Raw genomic sequence first — 20,648 nt, 5'->3', positions numbered from 1 at the left:
TGTTTTTTTGTTGTTGATTGGATGATATATATTTGCCATTGAGCAATTCTTGCATCTAAGGACGAGAAACATTCTGAGATCTGTTTATCATCTATGTCCTATATTTGACATATATTGATGACTCTCTTGAAGTGGAGAGAATGCAAAACAAAAAAAAAAGAGCGTGCTGAGTCCCCAGTAAATGCACATATTCTTATTGAACATGATGGGCACATACACAGTGCGTAGAATCCTAATTCCAATCTCCAGCATTTCTCCTTCAGACCTCCAGAGGGATTAATAACGTTTGATTATATGTACCCAACTTTGGGATCTGATGAGCTAAATTTCACATTTTCAATTTAATTGCTTAGCCCTTTTGTTTCAGTTTGCATAGCCTAAAATTCTAATGCAACAGTTAATTGTTCAACAAATTAAAGGTGATTTTAAAAAAAACTGTGGAACACTTAAAGGTCAGTGTCCCAAAAGCATTTTCTACACAGATCACTCACACACAGCTCTCCTCCCACCATATCCCTTAATCCTTCTCCAAGACATGTGGGCATCTGTTTCTCTCATTTGTAATGTCTGCCTCAGTGATCGTTCCCAGTGAATTATTCCTCAACTCTAGCCTCATTGGAGAGGCTAGAGCGGGGGATAACATGGAGGGTGGTAAAACTGGCACGAACGGGCGAGAGCCAGTGTATAAAGCTCTGTAAATATATCATCTTACCATGTTCATATCTTGCTCAGAGCGATTTTGTGTTATTTTGTTATGGGGGGGGGGGTTTATTGTTTGTAAGGGGAAAAATTGTTTTGTTTTGCTAAAAAACTTTAATAAATATATATATTTTTTAAAAACTCTAGCCTCATTGGGATGAAATCATTCCACCGAACTTCCACCTTCTTACGCCTGGCTCCCTGATGTTTTAAAAGCTTTCCTCCATTTTATAGCAAGCAGTGTGATATTAACTAGTGCTTTGAGCTTTTATCTGTGATGAGTCCTCTGCAAACACTGAAACAATGCTGAGGATGTCCTGACATAACCACAGAAAGACTATCAGGAACCCCAAGGAAATAAATTGAAGGCAACATTTATTAGTGTAGTGCAGAAGAATGCAGAGATCTAATGATTGATAGGCAGAGGCCAAATGACCTTGGTGAACCCCACCATTTATTTCCTGGACCTCTAGAAACCTTTTATTTTATTCTTTCATGGCATTTGGGCTTTGCTGGTAAGGTTGATATTTGTTGACCATCCTGAAATGCCCGTGGGAAGGTCAAGGTGAGCCACCTTCTTGAGTTGCTGTAGGCCATGTGGTGTAGATACACCCACAGTGCTGTTAGGGAGGAAGTTCCTGGATTTTTGTCCAGCGATAGCTGATATAGTTGAAAGTCAGGATGTTGTATGGCTTGGAGGGAGACTTGCAGCTGGTGGTGTTTCCATGTGCCTGCTGCCCTTGTGTTTTTAGTTGGCGGAGGTCGTGGGTTTGGAAGCTGGTGTTGAAAGAGGCTTGGTGAGTTGCTGCACTGCATCTTGTAGATGGCACGCATGGTTGCGACTGTAGGTGGTGGAGGGAGTAAATGTCTACGGTGGTGGATGGGTGCAGTGTCCTGAATGGTGTTGAATTCTTGAATATTGTTGTAGCCGCATCCATCTAGGCAAGTCGGAAAGAAGACACAATACTGGTTAGAAAAGAAAGGGAATAAATTCTAAATACAAAACACTGTACTTATACAAAACTGGGTAAATGCAACTTAAAAATGCAAAGTGCACCTGCCAGGCCTGATAATTGCATTGCATGATTACACAACAAAGTGGTTTAAAAAAAAAGCAGCAAACTAGTGGTAGAGAATAGTCGTCAAGCTATTGCTTACTGACTACTGGTGATTTATTGTCTGGGTCTGCTTCTTTTCATCTGTTTTGGTGTCCTTGGCCCTTTACCTAGGCTTCTCCCTCTTGAGATAGGGTGGAGGGAAGGGGCTTGGGGGGGCGGGTTGCGGGAAAAGCGACAATCTCTGCAGAGCATGAAGTGATTACTCACAGCGTATAGAAACCATTCCCTTTGAAGATTGTTTAATCCATGTAGTCAAAGTGATAAAAATGAATTGGAAATTATACTGGGAACTAGATAGTGAAGGTGTGTCCTATTTCCTTTTTGCAGGCCAAGTGTCAGTGATGCTCGTAAGGAAATGCAGGCTTGTTTGTTTAAGATAACCTTCTTTAGGGTTTGATCCTTTCTATCAGGTTAATTTATCAATACTGAAGGTTACGGCTTTGTTATGCGTTCATTTACTCTACCCTTGAGGATAACCAACATGTTTTGGCTGCCTAATCTGAAAGCCAGTCATCTGCACTGAAGCTGTTGCACGAAAGTCAGTTCACAACTTTAAAAAGAGGGATCTATTTATCATCTGAGAAAGCTAAACCACCCCCCCACTGCCACCTCTTCCCCCAGCCCTGCACGCACACAATTCCAGAGGGGCCTTGGGACATGTTTTTGCCAGTAGGGTGCTGTGCAGTTGTCTCAGGCCTTGAAATGGGTTGGCTTTACCCTGTTCTATAGTAGTACATCATTATAATGTTTCATTCTCGTCCTCCTCCAATTCCCACCAGTTTTTGTTATCTCCACCTGCGGGAACTGTCTGTTTCTGCTCCTTCTGCTCCCCGCAAAGATAAAAGGGTAAAAATGTTGCAGCTAATTTCTGCATGCCCTCTGGTAGACCTTTTTCTCATGTTTGAAAGGGCTGCTGGCTAGGCCACTCGACTTGCTACAGATGGTGGGTATGGTGCCAGCTGTGTATACTTCTACCTCAGAATCTGAGTCTGCGTCTTTATATATACATCTTAGATCATAGAATTTACAGTGCAGAAGGAGGCCATTCAGCCCATCGAGTCTGCACCGGCTCTTGGAAAGAGCACCCACCCAAGGTCAACACCTCCACCCTATCCCCATAACCCAGTAACCCCACCCAACATTAAGGGCAATTTATCATGGCCAATCCACCTAATCTGCACATCTTTGGACTGTGGGAGGAAACCGGAGCACCCGGAGGAAACCCACGCACACACGGGGAGGATGTGCAGACTCCGCACAGACAGTGACCCAAGCCGGAATCGAACCTGGGACCCTGGAGCTGTGAAACAATTGTGCTATCCACAATGCTACCGTGCTGCCCTTAGGGCCCTGAATGGCATATTGCAAACCTGTATTCTAGCCATTCAACTCTGGATTCTATCCACCATGAAGGCAATTGGATCACCAGTGAAAGCTGGGCTGGGAAGTGACCCAAAAACATTTTCAAGCCACTACCTCCTCGCTTATATCTGGCAGATGCTTTTAAAATTGGACCCTCTGTAAATTTAAGATGCTTTTACATTTGTTGTCTCAGTGGACTGGATTGTGAAAGTGCAGCTTTGTGGCCTGGGTCCCTTAGTCACCTTCCGAAAACATTATCCTCATGTCAGATGCACCAGTTTCCCACAGTTTGAACTGTAAAAAATCAAATGTAAATGTGTCTTGAGTTACAATTTGCGGTGTCCACAGTCATTACATTTTTGAAGGCTGTCAAATAATTGAATGAAAAGCCACCTTTTTCAAGTAATTTGATCAATCAGATACCTGGGTCATGTTTGAACGGCTTTGTATAGTTCTCACTACAGTACCTATGTTATAAAATCGTACCGATGTTTCTGCGTTATATTGTGGATTTCTTTTGGGTGCCTTTTATCCCACTTCAAAATGGCGGATGTCAAGTTCAGCCTTGAATTGTTCTTGTGAACTCCTGAAGGTATCTAGGATAATGTACCAACATCTCTGAGCTTTGTTTCAATGTAATTGTGAAAGAGCAAATTGATCTGCAGGTCTTCCAAAACCCGAGCTGTGGCTCCCGGTACATTTTGTTTATTGTGGGAGAAAACGGGTTGGATTGTCTCAATGGTTCACAAGCATTGTGCAGATCATGCACTCAAAATACATGACTTTACATTTGTGGAAAGTAGCAAGTGTAAATGGAGTAGCTCAAAGTACACCTCTGATACATACTTCTCTGAGATGAGCAGGTGAGTCCAGCCTGTAAGGATCCTTTCACATAAGGGGTATTGTCACTGGACAAGTAAACCAGAGACTCCGTGTAATGCTCTGGGGATCCAGGTTCAAATCCCGCTGCTGCAGATGGTAAAATTTCAATTCAATAAAAATCTGGAATTAAAAGTCTCATGATGACCACAAAACAATTGTTGATTGTCGTAAATCCCATCCGGTTCACTTTAGGGAAGGAAATCTGCCGCCTTGCCTGGTCTGACCTTCATGTGAGTCTCTTAACTGCTCCCTCATGAGCATAGTCTGCGAGGCTATGAATGAATAAGAAAAAAATAATACCTATGCTTCAGAAAAGTGAAGTTTGGGCATATAGAGTAATGAAGGAAGGTCTGTGGTCCAATCCCTATCGTGTGTTGAATTATTTAATGTCTGATGGAGTAATTGAGGAGGAACTGGCCACATTGTGCCTGGGCTAGAGGTGGTGGGAGAGACAGAGAATGGAGGAATCATCCAGGTTTGCTGTTAGTGACAGTTATTCAGCTGGGAGGAATGTGTGTCTGTGTGCGCGCGTCAGGGTTCAAGACTGAAGTAATCTGGTCAGTAGAAAACAAAGCCGGAGGTAAACTGGGAGACCACACAGCTCTTGAGTTTGCTTGCTCTGCTTTTGAACCCGTTCCTTCTCTTTTTAAAAACAAAGCTTTGGCCGTAGGCAATCACAAAGTTGGTCCATTTTTCTGTGTGTGAAGGGACTAAAACTACACCCGTGTTTTTTAAAGATCAAATTTATATAGGTATGCTCATTGCTCTCAAAAACTGAATCTATGTCTGTCTGTGGCCCCGAACAAAAATAATTACCTGGCTGTGTTGGAGAAACTTGAAACTCGTTATTCTTGAAGTGCCGTTAAATGCCTTCCTGTGGCTGCACAGGCCAAGTTCAAAGTGGGCAATTAAAAAAAAATAATAAAAAATTTCAGTACCCAATTACTTTTTTCCAATTGAGGGACAATTTAGCGAGGCCATTCCACCTAACCTGCACATCTTTGGGTTGTGGGGGTGAAACCCAGACACTGGAAGAATGTGCAAACTCCACACGGACAGTGATCCAGGGCTGGGATTCGAACCCGGGTCCTCAGCGCCAGAGGCAGCAGTGCTAACCACGTGCCGCCCCTTCAAAGAGGGCAATATGACAGCCATCTGCATTTCATAGCCTAGGCTGGCCAACAGGAGTGCCCATCTGCTAAGTCACAGGGTCCTGCATCCTATAACCTTGGGAACCCAGATGAGGGGTGTCCTTTATCCAAGGTAGTGTGGAGACATGGGGGTCATTTGACATTGTGCCTGGCATATTGGATCAGTAATGTTATTACTTTGTGGTGCAACAGAGTCTCAGCCTGCCATTTTACCATCTAACTAGCAGCATCACAGACGAGGAGCCCTGGCCCAGGTTGGACACCGGGCCCCAGCTACACTGCTTCGATTGAGAAATCTGTACCATCGCCTACAAGGTGGACATGCAAAGATGAACCAATCTCATAATGTGAAGCCAACACCACGGAAAAGTGGATTAACACATATGGGGTTTCAGTTCACTGACCTCTGTGAAGGAATTTCGTATTGGACTTAATTCTGGACTTGAGCCATATTTAATTTCTCTGTGGTCTCTGCACTGTAAATCTTTTATTTTTCTATCCCACTTTTGCCGTATGAATGCAAATAAGGCAGCGTTGTGACCGCATCTCTCCCCTCACCCCCTCCCACCAATCCCACATTTTGAGTGTGTGCTAATGAACTATTCTGAGTTTTTCTGGAATTGAGGTCGCTGTGGGGTGACTGATAGAAAACTGGATCACACCAAATCTGAGGGGTTGGGAAAGACGGCACGTTTATATAGGGGAAAGCAAATATACACATCTTGCTGTTTACATGGGAGGTGCAAGAACAAATTTATGCTGTTTACATGAACTCTATCCATAACACACAACCGTCTTCCCGGGGATATCTCCAGTAAACCCCTGAGTGTTGGTTGCCGAATGAGTGGGAAGGGGTGGGGTACATGTGTGCATGATGGTGGGACGAGGAGCTGATTGCCCTGTGTGTATGGGAAGGGGATGAGGGACCTCGCTCAATCGTCTGGCACCAGGGAATGTGGAGAACTGGGCTGAAACTTCCATGAGTATATGGAACCGGTTCTGGGGAGGTGGGACCAGTACAAACCGGACGGTCTGCACCTGGGCAGGACTGGAACCAATGTTCCCACGGGGGACTGTTTGCTAAAGCTGTTGGGGAGAGTTTAAACTAATGTGGCAGGGGGATGTGAACCGATGCAGGTAGTCGGAAGGTAGTAAAACAAGGACAGAAACAAAAGGCAGTAAGGGGGAAAGTGTAAAGCAGAGAAGCCGTAGTCAAAAATCAAAAAGGGTGACAGTTCAAGGTACAGTGACTGAGGGGAACTCCGTGAATAGGCCCAGTAATAGTAAAAGGAATAAAACGGGAAATAAAAACATAAATGGTAAGCAATGCGGCAGGTTGTTACATGAAGATATGGGTTCAACAACAAGGGAAATTAGGAGAAACGTTTAGAGGAAATATAACTTAGGAGAGGTTACTGATAGAGGTGTTAAGATTCAGAACAGAGGTAAAAAAGCCAACATAAGTGTACTTTACCTGAATGCTTGTATTATTCGGAATAAGAGTTGATGGCGCAAATCATCGTGAATGACTCTGATTTAGTGGCCATTACTGAAACATGGTTAAAGGATAGTCACGACTGGAGTTAAATATTCGAGGGTATCAAACTATTCGGAAGGACAGAGTGGATGGTAAGGGAGGTGGTGTAGCTCTGTTATTTAAGGATGACATCTGGGCAATAGTAAGGGATGACATCGGTGCTATGGAGGATAAGGTTGAATCCATTTGGGTGGAAATCAGGAATAATAAGGCGAAAAAGTCACTGATAGGAGTAGTCTATAGGCCACCAAATAGTAACATTATGGTGGGGCAGACAATGAACAAAGAAATAACGGATGCATGTAGAAATGGTACAGCAGTTACCATGGGGGATTTTAATCTACATGTCGATTGGTTTAACCAGGTCGGTCAAGGCAGCCTTGAGGAGGAGTTTATAGAATGTATCCGCGATAGTTTCCTAGTATGTAATGGAACCTACGAGGGAACAAGCGGTCCTAGATCTGGTCCTGTGTAATGAGACAGGATTAATTCATGATCTCATAGTTAGGTATCCTCTCGGAAGGAGCGATCACAATATGGTGGAATTTAAAATACAGATGGACGGTGAGAAGGTAAAATCAAACACTAGTGTTTTGTGCTTAAAGAAAGGAGATTACAATGGGATGAGAGAAGAACTAGCTAACGTAGACTGGGAGCAAAGACTTTATGCTGAAACAGTTGAGGAAATCGGGAGAACCTTCGAAGCGATTTTTCACAGTGCTCAGCAAAGGTTTATACCAACAAAAAGGAAGGACGGTAGAAAGAGGGAAAATTGACCGTGGATATCTAAGGAAATAAGGGAGAGCACCAAATTGAAAGAAAAAGCATACAAAGTGGCAAAGATTAGTGGGAGACTAGAGGACTGGGAAATCTTTAGGGGGCAACAGAAAGCTACTAAAAAAGCTATAAAGAAGAGTAAGATAGATTATGAGAGTAAACTTGCTCAGAATATAAAAACAGATAGTAAAAGTTTCTACAAATATATAAAACAAGAAAGAGTGGCTAAGGTAAATATTGGTCCTTTAGAGGATGAGAAGGGAGATTTAATAATGGGAATATTCTTCTCTGTTCGAATTTTGTTTCAATCAGCAGCCTTTTAGCAATAACTTGTTTTGGGGAGAGCCTGCTTTCTACAGCTGGGTGTGGCTATGATGGTAGCTGCCTCAGTACTGTCTTTTCCAGTTGTCTTGTTTTGGATACATCTTTTGTTCCCTTTGCTGTTACCCACCCTGTGGACCAGGCTTTTAGCATATAGGTACAAATTATTTCCTTATCTCTCCATTTTGAAGTCACCTCTTCTGTACACTATTGTTTTTCCCCAGTCACTGTGTTTTCTGTTATAATCCCAGTTGGCCAGGAAGATTCATGAATAGAATGGCTCAAAAGACCGTAACTTTTACTATTTGTAGAAAACATTTGTAGAAAGCAGTCACGGGACCGTTAATTAGTTTTAACAACAAGAACAAAATTTATTAAACATGGAAGTATTATGATACCGTATTCCTTTACTGCCCGCTTAGTTTAACAGATAAACACAGATTTTAAGATAAACACGGATTGCAAAGTACATGTAAACTACAGTGGTCTCCGTATACAAAGTCCTTTTAAGCGCACCGATTGGCTGTGGTCAAATGCACAATACGCTTTGAACCCAAGTTAGTGTCTGTGGCTTCCTCCTCCGAATACCCCCAGATAATTTTCACATGAGAGTATCCAAATTCCACTCCCAAACCATGCTTTAAAATCTTCTTTTGCGATAATGCTTTCCATTAGTGGTTTGCATTCCAAAATATAGTCCAGGTAACTTCTGCTCCACTTTAACAGCGGATCCAGTATCCAAGTTTTACATCTCCCCCGTTAGGATTTCTTTGTCTTGACTGCGAGACAAACCGTTCACAATTGCATTAACTCTCGATTCCCAGACTATTAAAATCTTCAAACTTTTGAACTACCTCTGAAGTCTGCTTCTCCACTTTAAATCTGGTGACTGCAGCTGGGCCTCAGAACACTTTGTTTATTCTTCTTTGAATTCTTCTGAACAATACCATGGCCTCTGTTCCTTGCTATCTGGACAGTAACTGGTTCTTTGGGAACTATTTGCAGCTCCCATCCTGTCCAGTCCTCCTCCTGGCAGAGTGGAGCGATGTTCACTCCCTGGTGTCTTGCTTTGACTGCAATCTATCCAATTAAAACTAAAATTAAAGGGTTTTTTTACATTAAAAGGGCTTCCAGTTACTAAACAACACCCGCATACTTATAGCTGACTTTACTGTTCATGCTGTAGCCCTCTCTAAGCACAATAGAAACACAGTTGGAACTTAACCAACCACCACACATACAAACACCTTTGTCCAGCTTGAATCTAACGATCGGTTTTACCCTTCCAGGCTCATAAGCATTAAATTGTTCCCACTTAAATCTATACCTTATCTTATAATACTTATCAATACAAAATGTGGGTGGCATGGTGGCACAGTGGTTAGTACTGCTGCCTCACAGTGCCAGGGACCCAGGTTTGATTGCAACGTTGGGTGACCGTGTGGAGTTTGCATATTTTGCATGTTCTCTCCGTGTCTGCGTGGATTTCCTCCGGGTGCTCCGGTTTCCTCCCACAGTCCAAAGATGTGCAGGTTAGGTGGATTGACCATGCTAAATTGCCTCTTGGTGTGCATGTATGTGCAGGTTACCTGGGGTTACGGGGAAAGGTCGGGGTAGTGGGCCGAGGTAGGTTGCTCTTTCAGAGAGTCCGTGCAGACTCAATAGGCTGAATGGCCACGTTCTCCACTGCAGGGATTCTATGGAAATATAAATCCCTTGAAACTACCTTTATTTTCCTAACATTTCCTACGCTAATTTGCATATCAAAACACCCCTTCAGACAGCTGTACTCACCAGTTCCCCCTTTCCCATTTCTTTCCTATATTTTATTCCAATATCCTTGTCTTAAAATGCCTGCCCTTTATTTTTAACGGGTATAAAGAATTGCAACTAATGTTTTCTTGGACCATCCAACCTATGTCTCGTGAAAATCTGGATGATCATGTGGGGAGCTGCATTGCTTGAAAAAAACACTGAAATGTGAAGTGTGTGTGAATTGAACCATTTGTTATCTGATGATTAACTTGATGCTCCAGAATTAATTTGTGTGTATTCTCCTTGTTGAACAAAGGGGTCCTTTGGAAGTCAGTATCCATTTCAAACAGAATGATTAAGAGAAAAGAAACTTAAAGTTAGGGGAACAAAACCAAAGAATTCTGGAGAGTGCTAATTGCTTGCAATTAATTTTAAAAAGCAGATCTGAGACGCATTCCTAATAAGTTACCCATGCCCAGCAGTTAAGGGTGTTCATTTTGGAACGTGGTAGGGGAGATTTGTTTATAATAGATTAGCGAAAAAATCCTCTTTATCGACCAAGTTAAAAGATTTTATATATATATATATATATATGTGTGTATATATATCTATAAAGGTAAAATCACCATAGACCCAGAAGACCATAGGCTGCTTTCCCTTTTAGAGGGGGGGAGCTGACTGACGGTGATTTGCTGAAGCATAACGCTTTGTATGAAGGCTAAAATGCCTCCAGATTTAGAATACTGTTCATTCCTGTATACCACCTAACAGTGAGCGACGTATGTTGATCACCAAATCCCTATGTTCCACCATATATAATGTATATATATTGTGTACGTATGCAATTGTTGACAATTGTGCTCTTTTATTTAGCTAAAGGAGACAACCCTAAATAAAAACTCAGCACCAATACAGAAAGAAATGTTACTATGTGACTGATTAACTAATAAAGGACTGAGTGAGAAAAAAGGAACACTATGTAAACCAAAGGTTATACAAACACATGAACTCACATGTGCGCAAACAAACACACACGAACACTCAAACAAACGCACACTCAAATGAACACACACACGTGCAAACATGCACTCAAATGAACGCACACACGTGCACACACCTGCAAACACACACACACATTCAAATGAATATACACACACATACGCAATCTCTCTCACTCCACATTAGCCGTCTCCCTCTGGTCGTTATCTAACTCTATCAACATATCCTTTTATTCCACAAGTGCTTAACTAAGTTTCCCCGAAATGCATCCATGCTGCTAGCCTTAACTACACCTGGTGATGGTGAGCTTCCCATTCTTAAGATGTCCACTTTCTGAAGACATGTCTCCTGTTCCCCTGTTGGAATTCTTAGTGACTATATTACATTTATAGCCCATTGTTCTCCGAAAATTGGCTTGCATTTTCATCCTCATAGGGCGAGCCCTCACCCCTGTCAGCTTCTTCATGACTTTACTGATCTCAGAGGTCATGAACCACAGGATGGATCCAGAACCTTTTGAATGGTGACTTGAATAGGCCTTACCCATGCCCCCTCCATGCCAAGTAATTCCCCCTAACCATTCCCCATTGGCCCTTTATAGCCCCCATTCCAACTCAATGCCAACACGGTCCTCCCACCTACCTCCTCACACCCAACATGCTAACTTGTGGCCCTCCTATGTCCATTTCCCAGTATATACTGTGCACAGAACCAATTAACCCTATAGTAATGCTGGCATACATATGTGAAGATACTTCGAAAAAAAATCACCCATTCAGAGTTTTTGAAAAAGTAACTGGAGTTCCTGTAAGCCGATAGAATGTCAATCAAACCGGCAATTACAGTATCAATAAACTTTGAGCACTTGACACGTCGTGGAAACAAATATTGAGATATTGACAGAAGGGATCACGGGAAAAAAAACTTATGATAACCTCATAGAGATGTCATTCATGCAATGTGAAATCTTGTCATGCAATTCCTTTTTATTGATCACTGGGAAACTCATTTATTTTTCAGTTTAAAAGTGTGGTTTTTTTTTAGAATACCCAATTTTTAAAATCTAATTAAGAGGCCATTTAGCGTGGCCAATCCGCCTAGTCTGCACATCTTTGGGTTGTTGCGATGAGACCCACACAGACGCAGGGAGAATGTGCAAACTCCGCGCGGACAGTGTCCCAGAGCTGGGATTGAACCCAGGCCCTCAGCGTCGTGAGGCAGCAGTGCTAACCACTCTGCCACCATGCCGTCTTATTTTTCAAAAGTTCTGGCCCCAATGGGGACTGTACAGCTGAGACGATGGGATTTCCGGTGTTTTGTTTTGATAGTTTATGACCTGTAATGTTGACAGAGGAAAATGTGATTGCTCCGGTTATATGTCTGAAGCAGGATTTCATTTGAAGTAGGATAAAATAATGGGAGGAAGGATGCGAGGCATGTTCACTTGTACCAGTCCGTTCTTTTGTGCTTTATGCATGCAGCTATGTCTACAGATTCAGGCAAACATACTTGAAGAGCTGCTTCACTTCACCAGGGCGCCAGTGACAGCATTGTCCTATTTCTTGAATTTGACTACAGTAAGAAGTCTTACAACACCAGGTTAAAGTCCAACAGATTTGTTTCGATATCACTAGCTTACGGAGCGCTGCTCCTTCCACAGGTGAATGAAGGGGTATGTTCCAGAAACATATATATATATATATATATATATATATATATATAGACAAATTCAAAGATGCCAGACAATGCTTGGAATGCGAGCATTAGCAGGTGATTAAATCTTTACAGATCCAGACCTCTTCATTCACCTGAGGAAGGAGCAGCGCTCCGAAAGCTAGTGATATCGAAACAAATCTGTTGGACTTTAACCTGGTGTTGTAAGACTTCTTGCTGTGCTCACCCCAGTCCAACGCCGGCATCTCCACACCATGGCTACCATCGACACCGCAAACGGCCGGCTCAAAGTGGAGAGGATCTCCAGGAAAATCGCGCATATAGACACTGACATTAAGTTTCTACAGAGATGCAAGAAAGCAGACAAGATCCCGAAAGGGCTACAGATCACAAACCCACTCAAGTCAACCTACAACACAGACTACGCTGAGAGACTTTGCCGTCGCACCTCTCTCACATTCCTCGACCACCTCATACGCCAGCTGGACAGCATACGCCGCAACCTGGAAACCAAGATAGTGGCTGTATTCTCAACTTGCGCTCAGGACGCAGCAGACCAGCTGCGGAACACCGCCGAACAGATGAGACAACAATACTATGCCACCTATACGCACAACAAAAACAGGAAGCTTGAGACACTCGGCAGCACCACCAGCAGCAACCAAGCCACCCCCGGTACCACAGTAAAAAACAATACAGGGAAATCTATTGTCAACTTGTCGGACTACACCCTTCAACCAGACAAAATCGAAGTCCTCAGCAGAGGGCTCAATTTATGCACCACCACCAAAATGGACCCCATCAGTCTTGCGTCAGACACGGAGGAATTCATCAGGCGAATGAGGCTCCGGGAATTCTTCCACAGACCCCAAGAGGCCAACAGTGAACCCAAGCAGACTACCAATGAACCGGAACAACAGACCGCGAGATCTGCAGTGCGGCAACTGAAGAGGAAAGAGTCGAATTGGACTCCTCCGGAAGGCCGCTGCCCGAGACTCGACATGTATGCTCAAGCCGTCAGGAGTCACATCAATGCCAGATTCATCAGTTGCATTCACAAGACAGCCCCGAACGTCACCCAAGCACAATGAAATGCCATCCGCACTCTCAAGACCAACCGCAGCATCGTCATCAAACCAGCAGACAAAGGAGGGGCCACTGTCATACTGAACAGAACGGACTACTGCAAAGAAGTGTACCAACAACTCAACAACCAAGAACACTACAGACAGTTACCTGCAGATCCGACCAAGGAACACATCCGCCAACTCAACAGACTGATCAAGACCTTAGATCCAGATCTTCAGAGCACCCTACGTGCTCTCATCCCACGTACTCCCCGCATTGGAGCTCTCTACTGCCTCCCGAAAATACACAAGGCCAACACACCAGGCCGTCCTATCGTTTCAGGCAATGGGACCCTGTGTGAGAACCTCTCTGGCTACATCGAGGACATCTTGAAACCCATCGTACAATGTACGCACAGCTTCTGTCGCGACACGACGGACGTCCTACAGAAACTCGGCACCAGTTGAACCAGGAGCATTTCTCGTCACAATGGACGTCTCGGCACTCTCCACCAGCATCCCCCATGACGACGGTATTACTGCAACAGTCTCGGTACTCAACACCAACAACTGCCAATCTCCAGACTCAATTCTGCAACTCATCCGCTTCATTCTGGATCACAACGTTTTCACCTTCGACAACAAGTTCTTCATCCAGACGCACGGAACAGCCATGGGGACCAAATTTGCACCTCAATACGCCAACATCTTCATGCACAAGTTTGAACAAGACGTACTCACCGCACAGGACCTTCAACCGACGTTATACGCCAGATACATCGATGACATTTTTTTCCTTTGGACCCACGGCGAAGAATCACTGAAACGACTAACGATGACACCAATAAGTTCCATCCAACCATCAGACTCACCATGGACTACTCTCCAAAATCAGTTGCATTCTTGGACACACTCATCTCCATCAAGGACGGTCACCTCAGCACTTCGCTTTACCGCAAACCCACGGATAACCTCACGATGCTCCACTTCTCCAGCTTCCACCCTAAACACATTAAAGAAGCCATCCCTATAGACAAGCCCTCCGTATACACAGGATCTGCTCAGGCGAGGAGGGGCGTGACAGACATCTACTGACGTTGAAAGATGCCCTCATACGAACGGGATATGGCGCTCGTCACATCGATCGACGGTTCCAACGCGCCACAGCAAAAAACCGCACTGACCTCCTCGGAAGACAAACATGGGACACAACCGACAGAATACCCTTCGTCGTCCAGTACTTTCCCGGAGGGGAGAAACTACGACATCTTCTTCACAGCCTTCAACACATCATCGATGAAGATGAACATATTGCCAAGGTCATCCCCACTCCTCCTCTCCACCCCCCCCCCCCCCACTACTTGCCTTCAAAAAACAACCGCGCAACCTCAAACAAACCATTGTTTGCAGCAAACTACCCAGCCTTAAGAACAGTGACCACGCAACCCTGCCATGGCAATCTCTGCAAGACGTGCCAGATCATCGACATGGATACCACCATGACACGTGAGAACACCACCCACCAGGTACGCGGAACACCACCCACCAGGTACGCGGTACATAGTCGTGCGACTCGGCCAACCTTGTCTACCTCATACGCTGCAGGAAAGGATGTCCCGAAGCATGGTACATTGGCGAGACCATGCAGACGCTGCGACAACGAATGAACGGACATCGCGTGACAATCACCAGGCAGGAATGTTCCCTTCCAGTCTGGGAACACCTCAGCAGTCAAGGGCATTCAGCCTCTGATCTCCGGGTAAGCGTTCTCCAAGGCGGCCTTCAGGATGCGCGGCAATGCAGAATCGCTGAGCAGAAACTTATAGCCAAGTTCCGCACACGTGAGTGTGGCCTCAACCGGGACCTGGGATTCATGTCGCATTACATTCATCCCCCACCATCTAGCCTGCGAAATCCTACCAACTGTCCTGGCTTGACACAATTCACACCTCTTTAACCTGGGGTTACCCCATCTCTGGATCTGTAAAGATTTAATCACCTGCTAATGCACGCATTCCAAGCATTGTCTAGCATCTTTGAATTTGTCTATATATATATATATATATATATGTTTCTGGAACATACTTCTTCATTCACCTGAGGAAGGAGCAGCGCTCCGAAAGCTAGTGATATCAAAACAAATCTGTTGGACTTTAACCTGATGTTGTAAGACTTCTTACTGTGCTCACCCCAGTCCAACGCCGACATCTCCACATCATTGACTTTGACTAGCAGATAACCTCAGCATTGGTGATGGCAGCCAATATCGCTGTAGTACTGACCTTAATGCTACATGGCCAACCCTGGCTACCATCGGGGACATCAGCAATGTCAGTCAGTCTACAGCAGGTAACCTGATGCATTATTCATCGAGGAAAACCACTTCCGCCATCTCCCCCTGGAAGCCTAACAGCAAAATAAAAGGTTCTGCAGAATCCACTACTTTATTGATGGTTCCTGTGTGATAGACCACCCAACACCTCCATTCCTCTGACCTTCATGAACGCAACAATTTATTTTCCATTCATGTATAGCAGCATAAGGACAACATTAGTCCATGTCCACTTCCCAAACAGGGACTGTGCTGCCCAGGGCCCAGTAGATCACTAACGATCAGCAACACGCTGAAACATGAAGTATAATGAGAGAAAATAGAAACTCAGAATATTTTTTAAAAGACATGAAACTTCCAAATGTCAATGTTCAAAGAGACTTGGGCAGGCTTGTACAAGGAGCACAGGAAGTTAGCATGCAGGTACAATGATCAATTAGGAGGCAAATTACATTTTAACTTCATTTGAAATTGGCTTCAGTGTAAGATACCTTGTTTCAACTGTATCGGGCTTTTGTGACAATCCACCTTGAGTACTGTGCTCAATTTAGTTTCCATATCTAAGGAAGCATCTACTTGCCTTGGAGGCAGTACAAAGATGGTTCACTAGGTTAGTTCCTGGGCTGAAAACGTTGCCCATAATAGGCTGAATAAGTTGGGCATATATTCTCTGGTGTTTAGAAAAATCAGAGGTGATCGCATTGCAACATAAAGGATTCTGAAGGGAGTTGACAGGGTTAGGGTTACCACTGGCTGGGAGATTCTAGAACACGGTGTTAAGTAATGGGTTAAGAGACATTGCAAATTAGTTGTGTCATTTATGTTAAGTATCCATTAATTGACACTGCTATGTAAAGGGGCTTCAGGTGGCCTCTGACAGGTGGTGGGTTGTTAAGAGTTTTGTGCAGAGGCTGTGGAAGTGAAATAAATGGTGTTTGGTGAAAAGGAACAAGAACTTTAGCCTCTTCATATCACAGCAACTAAAACAGCTAACAATTGGTAGCAGAGGATGATTGCTGTGTAAATGTGAAGGGTTGAAAGATACAACTTTTCCAGATCAAACCAAGGAGTGGGTGAGAAAAGAAAAAAAAAAGGGATATGTGGCTGAACCGAGGATAAAGATGTCTGGATATGACTATCCTCCCTTATTTTCTGAAAGGGAATCGTACGACCAATGGAGAAGTGCAGTAGTTATGTGGACTAAGGTAACTGCTTTGGGAAAGAGAAAACAAGGTATGGCATTGGCTCTTTCTCTACCATATGGCAGTAAAATCCAAAACAAAGTGCTTTCTGAGCTGGAATTGGAAGAGTTAGACTCAGAAGAAGGTCTGGAGACTTTATTACATTATATGGATAAGATTTATACGAAAGATGACTTAAGTGCGTATGAAGCATGGTCGGGTTTTGATAAGTTCCGGAAATTGGAGGATATCTCCATGGAAGACTATGTAATGGAATTTGGCAGACTATATAAAAGGCTGCAGAAACACAATCTGGAATTTCCACAGTCTGTGTTGGCCTTTAAATTCCTTGACTGTGCTAGAGTGAGCAACATGGCTAGGCTCCTGGTTTTGACAGGAGTTCAGTTTACTGATAAGGATACCTTATTCGAACAGATGACAAAAGCTTTACAAAAGGTTCAGGGGAAACATTCGATTCCGATGGCTCTGATGACCTAAATAGGTCAGCCTGCAATAAGGCAGAATATGGAAGATACACTAGTAACAGCATGGCAAAATCGTATGGCTACGAACAGGGCTCAAGACTATAGACGGAGACCGAGACAAGGAAATTATGAAGACCGAAACCCAGTTAGAACCTACAATAGGAAGATTAACCCCAGAAATGCACGGGGCATGATAAATCAATGTTTTCAATGTGACTCTCAATACCATTATGCTTTCAACTGTCCAACTCGTTATGATAGTGTTTCAAGCGACACATGACACAGAAGAGTCAGAAGAGGAAAAAGATAGTGACCAGAAAGAAGGCATTGTCCTATTGATGAGCAGTATTACGCCGGTAATGAGGGTATTGGTTGCAGAATCCTTCAACTGTGCTGTATTGGACAGTGGCTGCACATCTACTGTGTGTGGAATTGACTGGTTAAAGTGTTACCTGGACTCTTTGAATGCTGAAAATCGTAACAAGGTTAAGGAATTTGAAAGTTCCACAAGTTTCAGGTTTGGGGATGATAATACTCTGAAGTCGCTGAAAAGAGTGGTGATCCCTTGCAATATTGCCGGAGTGAATCATTTCATTAGCACGGATGTTGTATCAAGTGAGATACCTTTGCTTCTGAGCAGACCCTCGATGAAAAAAAGCACACCTGAAACTGGAGATGGAGCAGGATAAGGCAACAGTTTTTGGAAAGACGGTGGACTTACAATTTACACAGTCGGGACACTATTGTATTCCATTACTGACAAATAATTTTTCAAGTAGAGTGGTTAAGGATGTGTTAATGGCAGTTGAAAATGGGACAAAGCAATTGTACAAAGTAAAGAAAAGGAAGTAATTCTGGATCAAATCGTGGAAAAATGGATAGGGACAGGAATGGGTCCACCGGCAAAATTCCTTACGGACAATGGGGGAGAATTTGCTAACGATGAGTTTAGGGATATGTGTGAAAACATGAATATCAGAGTTATGAATACGGCTGCAGAAAGCCCATTTAGTAATGGTGTCTGTGAAAGAAATCATGCTGTCATCGATGACATGCTTCGGAAAATTTTGGCAGATCGACCAAATTGCAGGCTAAATTCAGCTTTAGCATGGGCAGTACATGCAAAGAATTCATTGCAGATGGTTGGGGGCTATAGCCCTTATCAATTAGTGTTTGGTAGAAATCCTAAAATTCCGTCCATTTTGGATGACCAGCCTCCAGCTTGGGAGGGGACTACAATTAGCTCTGGTTTTGATGAACATTTACATGCATTACATAGCAGTAGAAAAGCTTTTTTGTTATTTCCCCTCTGTCAAACATCTGCTTCATACTTGCGATGTCTATCCGTAACCTCTTTTCATTGTCACTTTTTGTAGAGTGCACATTTTCCCACAGGGATTTATTGTCAATGTGACAGTCAATAAGTATATTACCCAAATCCCCTAATCCCAAAATTTCTGTCAATATCATACTTATATAAAAGGCCATATCCACCGCCTCTACAAGGCTTAACTTCTCAGCAGCCAAAGTGCTTTTTACCACTCTCCTTATTTTCTTTGTTTCCCACACAAGCGGGCAACATTTATCATTGTTCCCCAAAAGGAAAATTATAAAACCTCCTGCGCTTTAAACCCCATCACATAAATTTGCGTAGGACTCATCACTATAAACTATGAGTTTTAAGTGCTTACGGTCACCTTAAAACCGGGAACTTCAAAACACACTCCTGCATTTTTAGTTTGGCCAACGCTTTATTTGCTCTTATTATGTCTTCCACTTTGGGATCATTCATTTTTGTACTCAACTCTAAGACATCAAAACTCACGTCCGGTCTAGTCTGTCTACCTAACCAGTTCAGTTGCCCAATTAAACTTCGCAGTTGCTCTTTTTCTATCTTTGAAACCATTGCGTCTTTTTGTGAAACTCGGCCACGACTAATTCCTATTGGGCTGATGCTTACCAAATAAGATTGCTGACCTAAAGTTGCCCCTAACTTAATCTGTCCAATTTCCAGTCCAATATATTTAAATGCACCGGAAGCTTGACTTCCAACCCTGAATTCTTTCCTCAAACCAGAGATTACAATAGCTTCAAAATCACTAGTCCCACCCCACAAAAAATCATCGACATGCATCATAAAAATGCCAGAAAGATTTCCTTTATAGTGCCAGTAAAACATTGCAGGATCTGCTTTCAACTGGCAACAGCCTAACTTTAACAAAACTGACCTTACTGAAAAATACCAGACTCTAGATGCATCATTTAATCCATATACACATTTGTTCAACTTCCAGAGTACCCCTTCTGTGTTAGCTGCTTCTTTAGGAGGACGGAGAAAAATGTCTCTCTGGAGCTGATGCCCCTGCAAAAAGGCAGCTTTTATAGCTATAGATTTGCATTCCCATGCCTTTGTGGCTAATAGAGCCAAGAAGAAAAAGTGACTTCCGGTTGTGACAAACTGACTTCCGGTTGTGGCGATGCGGAGCTAAGCCGCACGTTTCGGCAGCTCCCACGACAACGGACTTTCGGGCTCTCCAGAGGAGCCCCAACGGAATTTTTTTTGAATTGATCCCGTGTGGGAAGGTGCAGTAAGGTCCCCCCCTTACGATATATGGCCGAGATCAGCGGTGGAGCAGTGAAAAAAGAGGCTCTGGAGCAGCGGCAAAATCGAGGGGGAAAAAGCAAGATGGCGGAGGGCAGAGAGCGAGCAGCATGGGGGCCGGACCAGCAGGAGTTCCTTAAGCGCTGTGTGGAGGAGCTGAAAAAGGAGGTGCTGGCGCCAATGCTGTTGGCGATCGAGGGGCTGAAGGAGACCTAGAAGACCCAGGCGGTGGAGCTTCGTGAGGTGAAAGACAAAATGAATGACAACGAGGACGAGATCCTGGGCCTGGCGGTAAAAGTGGAGGCGCACGAGGCGGTGCACGGGAGGTGGGCCGAGAAAATTGAGGTCCTGGAAAACAAGTCGAGGAGGAAGAACCTCCAGATTCTGGGTCTTCCGAAGGAGTGGAGGGAGCTGATGCCGGGGCGTATGTGAGCACAATGCTCCATGCGCTGATGGGAGCTGAGGCCCCTCCGACCCCCCTGGAGCTGGAAGGGGCTCACCGGGTCCTGGCGAGGAGACCCAAGGCTGATGAGCCGCAAAGGGCGATAGTGGCAAGGTTCCATTGCTTCGTGGACAAAGAAAGTGTGCTGAGATGGGCCAAGAAGGTGCGGAGCAGTAGATGGGAGAACGCGGTGATCCGAGTCTACCAGGATTGGAGCGCGGAGATGGCAAGGAGGAGAGCTGGCTTCAACAGGGCCAAGGCGGT

General features: G+C 44.0%; 1 protein-coding gene and 1 long non-coding RNA gene across 2 annotated transcripts in view; one reads left to right on the top strand and one right to left on the bottom strand.

Annotated features, from left to right (window-relative positions):
• usp43a (ubiquitin specific peptidase 43a) overlaps positions 1-20,648 on the top strand; it is a 601,867-nt gene that overhangs the window by 130,698 nt on the left and 450,521 nt on the right. The window lies entirely within an intron of this gene.
• On the bottom strand, positions 1,368-9,730 carry LOC140394846 (uncharacterized). The gene is made up of 3 exons (XR_011936038.1): positions 9,642-9,730; positions 4,026-4,148; positions 1,368-1,637 (listed from the first exon to the last, which is right to left on the bottom strand). It is a non-coding gene; the product is annotated as an uncharacterized lncRNA (long non-coding RNA).

This window comes from Scyliorhinus torazame, chromosome 18, assembly GCF_047496885.1.
Source record: "Scyliorhinus torazame isolate Kashiwa2021f chromosome 18, sScyTor2.1, whole genome shotgun sequence".
NCBI lineage: Eukaryota > Metazoa > Chordata > Chondrichthyes > Carcharhiniformes > Scyliorhinidae > Scyliorhinus > Scyliorhinus torazame.
This window is presented reverse-complemented; position numbering and strand designations above follow the sequence as displayed.